Here is a 4,727-nt window from a genome sequence, read left to right on the forward strand (position 1 = left end):
GGCGGTTATATCGCCATTACCTCAGCTGAAAACGTATTTCGCAAAGATATAATTTTCATTCGAAGAATATCGCGTTCTCGGAATCGCGAGAGAACACACGCGAATATCGAAAACCTGGAGCGTTTTTTCGTTATCCAATCAGAATCTACCAAAGCTATCTTCGTCTTCAGGGATCAGAAGACGAAGATAACCTTAGCCGTGATTGCTTCTGGTTGCACAACGAAAAAATGCCAATACTTAGTTGTTCGAATCAGAAAAAAGGACAACACAGAAACAGATACGAGACGATTAAATCGACAAACAGCGAAAGCGGGTAATAATCAGCGTCGCGTTTAAACTGCATTTATCTATCTGAGCATGTGCCAAATAATCCGACATTGCAGTCAAGCGCAATATTGCAGATGTAACCCGCTAGGAAAATGAGATATAATGCAGTAACGGCTGCATCTCGCGCAGGAAACTAAACTGAAGGATCACGTATATTATAACGTAGATTTCGAAACTTTCTCGAACGGCCAAAAATAAATAGTTTTTCTCCGGGAATGAGGTCGAACAAATAATCGAGAGAGGTGAACAACATTTCTCCGTTGGCTTTCGTCATGTTAAGTTACTGTGTCTGACGCGTTCGGAATAGACTTTGATTCGTGATTGAGTCGATTAGTACTGACCATAATTGTAACCACATCACTATCCGAATTCCGTAAGTCTATAATTAAACAATAGAAAATAGTTTCAATAATATGTAATATTTAATTTTTTTTGCATAAATGAAGAACGATTAAATAAAAGTTATATGTGCTTTTTTATAACTTTTTCCATAGAATTGGTTAACATAATCAGTTTTCCTTTACAGTTAATACTTAATAATTTGTTTATAACAATTCATTGATTTTTATGATGTATTTTTACATTAAAAATGGTTTTTCGATAATTTTATTTAGAATACGGAGCCTCACCTCCGATTTTGATTAAATTGGGCTCGTTCGACGCGTTTTCACTCACAATTAAAGAATCTGGAAAAAAAATGCGGCGGTTGGCCTCGTAAAGTTCGAAATTTTAGAAGTTAAGATAACTGTCATTCTAACTAAATGGTCGTGTTCATCAAACTCAACTCGACTCGACTGTGCAGAGTGGATCTGTGAGCGTTCGCTACTATTGGTTAGTGATTTAGACAGGCCTAGAAGAATACACCAATAACAACGAGCGCGTACAGATCTGTTCCGCAAAGGTTCAATCTATTGAACGCGACCTATGTTTCGAAAATGAACATGCGCTGTGGTCGCGCCGCGCGCGTATTCTGTAAGCAGAGATAAAATACTATTCTGCAGATTGCAATTTGATCATAATTGTAAAATGCCGTATTCAATACAGCAACTAAACAAAAATCCTTGGCTTGCTGTCCAAGATATAGTTGGAGATGCTAACTGTGGCCGAAATTTATACGGAAATTGTTCTGGGATCATAATTTAACTGACCACAAACGAATGATTCTTGTCAATTTCGCATATTTAAATGAAATATCGGAAGACTTTTTACATGACATCTTAGTTTTTACGTTAAAGAAAGCATATACAAGAAATTGAAATTCATTGCCGGTTTAATTATTTAAATCATGAGGTAATATCATTTTATTTTTAATTAATTAATGGATTGAATAATATATTATGCAGCATTTGTAACAATTTTCAAAATTTATAGGAATTTGAACGCCAACGACGAAGTCGTGTATATAGCTACAGCGTTTAGTTCCACGAAATGTTGGATTTAAATTTTAATCCATATAAAAAAGATTAAAAAGGTATACATTTTAAATAATCTATTCTCTGCTTTAAAAATTTATGCAATATTATGCATATATTTACTGCTTTAAAAATACAAAATCACTGCTTTAAACACACCAAAGCATTGCTTTATAATAAACATAAATTCACTGCTTTAAAAATACAAGATTACTGCTTTAAAAACAAAAATTCACTGCTTTAAAAACAAAAATTCACTGCTTTAAAAATACAAGATTACTGCTTTAAAAACAAAAATTCTTTGCATTAGCAGTGAATTTGTGTTTTTAAAACAGTGCTTTTGTGTTTTTAAAGCAGTGAATTTGTATTTTTAGAGCAGTAATCTTGTATTTTTAAAGCAGTGAATTTTTGTTTTTAAAGCAGTGCTCTCATTTTTAAATTCAAATTCTGAATTGGAGTACACTAGTGCAAAAACTTATTGCACTATTTCAGAACTAGTTCAGAATTCTTCGAAAAAGAACAGATCTTACATATGCATAGCGCTGCAGCGAGTCAAATTGAACAGGTATCTTAATCTCTAAAATTTCGAACTTTAACACTTGATATCTCGGTTCACGAGGCCGACCGCCGTATTTTTTTTCCAGATTCTTTCATTGTGAGTGAAAACGCGTCGAATGAGCCCAATTTAATCAAAATCGGAGGTGAGGCCCCGTATTCAAAATAATTACCGTTTTTTCATACTACGATTCTATTTTCAATTTTTTTAACTGGTTCATTAGCTTTAATTTATGCTACATACACACGTGCTAATGAGATTTTATTAATTAGTCATTTCTGTAAAAGCTGCAAGTCACAATTATAAACGCAATATGTTATTATTTTCTTCCAGTGAAAAATGTTATATATATAGACATATTTTATATATAATTATATAATTGTATATAAAAGATGTCAATTTTTTTATATAATTACGTATAATTTTATATAATTATATATTTATATACAATTATTTATAATAATATATAATTATATATGAAACATTTTTCCCGGAGGCCTGCAGTAACTACCAACTAAATCGACGGCAAAATTTTTAAGACACAATATTATCTATTTATTAGCGAATTCGATTGAACGCACTAGTGCATGTTAAAGCTATTATATATACACCGATTTAATTTGAGTGTAAAAGTGAAATGCAACTATTTCGAATTATTATATAAAATGCATATTTTATCTAACAGCATAATAAAGTGTATTGAGTATTTCACGGTTTAAGCGGTTTCTACGTTTATATTTAGTTTATAATAAACACATATTTTTACGTCAATTTGTGTACGACGGTTGCATCAGTGTATACTGATGCGTCCAATCGAATTCAATATAAGGTAAACGTCCCAATAACCGGACATATGTACATGTTCGGTCACTGGGACGTTTACCTTAAGTTGCCTCACATAATATTCATTTACTATTCAAAAAGAACGAAAAATAAAATTTTATCAATATTTATCTTACAATTAGTCATTGCTTGAAATAATGTAGGACACTTAGGTAATCAGAAAGATTGGAAATATTATATTTTTACGAAGGCAACTGCAATGTTATTAAAATAAATGATAATATCACAACTAATTATAAAACAAGAAACTCGTTTTTGTGAACATAAAGTTTGAAAAATGCAGTTTAAAAAAGGAAATAATGACAGTATCAATGAAAAGCTATCCTATATTAAATCAAATCGAAACAATGCAAAATATTAATATTTTTAGTCAATTTACACATCCGCATATAAAATATAATGTGCGTGTAAATAAAAAAAATTTAGAATTATATTTATTTAATTTAATATACATTTAGCTTAGTATTCCGCATTTTATATATAAACATGATTTTTTATTAAAATAATCGTAATGAATATGAATATTAAAATAGAATGGCATTTATTCATTAACGACATATATACAGATAACAACATACATATAGATAGAATATACGGCAAGATATTATTTTATAACTGTCATGTCAATATTTAAAAGAAAACTGATATTTACATAAAAACATATGTAATTAAAATAAAATATTAAGGTGCAGTAAAAGAAATTGCATATTTTCTTGCATATATATATAATTGTATAAATATCTTTTCTGGTGTTTTTAACACAAATATGTAATTTTTATTTCATTATATTTACAAAGATCGAAAATAAGTAATCAAATTTGTACGTAATAATATGCAAAAATGATACAGGCCGACAAGATTTTGACCCAGAAACCAGAATATACTTTTCCGAAGGTTTTCGGTGCGTTGAATCCGAATCCGAGGTCAAAATCTCTCAATTGGCTCCGGTTTTCGAGATATCCCGATCTAAAAGGGATGCAAAAACAGCGATTTTGGCCTATATTTGAGGTTATGTAGCATCTAATTTTTTCTTTTACTCAAAAAACTATAAACATCATCTTAAAGGATAATTATCAAATATTTTCAGTGTTTCCCAATAACAAAATCCAATTTAGTGATATACAGGGTGGACCATCTGAAGTGATCCAGTCAAATATCTCGAAAACTAGTAGGGATAGAGAAAAATGTTTTGTATGAAAAGTTTAGGGTTACACGGGGGAAGTATGGTACTGACCTTGAAAAATCCTTGGAAGGTCATTTTGAAGGTCATTCAGGGGTCACGATGGTTTTTTTAAATGGAACCCCTAGTTTTTCACCATGGGATGAGAAAGCTGGTTTCAAGCCCTTTACGAAACACTGGTTGTGGTCCACAATCCGCCCACTGGGGTCCGAGTTATGGACCATCAAAATCATTGATGAACTACTCTTAGCGCTACCCAAGAACAACGACGTGGACGTGGTAGTTCTCTGTTCCCTTCGAGGTGCTTGATTTTTGTGAGTCCCCTTGCCTCTCACATGTGGGGTGCTTGATTTTTGCGACTCTTCAACAGTTTTCGAGAGTCGATACTCATTCATAACTCTGATTGAAT

At 31.6% G+C, this 4,727-nt stretch overlaps 1 protein-coding gene across 1 annotated transcript in view; it reads left to right on the top strand.

The window, feature by feature from the left end:
* Positions 1–648: 648 nt before the first annotated feature.
* The window catches only part of LOC108766907 (cytochrome P450 6k1-like), a 7,956-nt gene continuing 3,877 nt past the window's right edge, over positions 649–4,727 (top strand). The window contains exon 1 of the mRNA NM_001365369.1: positions 649–700. The gene's annotated coding sequence lies outside the window, so the exon portion shown is untranslated. The remainder of the gene's footprint in view (positions 701–4,727) is intronic.

This window comes from Trachymyrmex cornetzi, unplaced genomic scaffold (assembly GCF_001594075.2).
Source record: "Trachymyrmex cornetzi isolate Tcor2-1 unplaced genomic scaffold, Tcor1.1 scaffold64, whole genome shotgun sequence".
NCBI lineage: Eukaryota > Metazoa > Arthropoda > Insecta > Hymenoptera > Formicidae > Trachymyrmex > Trachymyrmex cornetzi.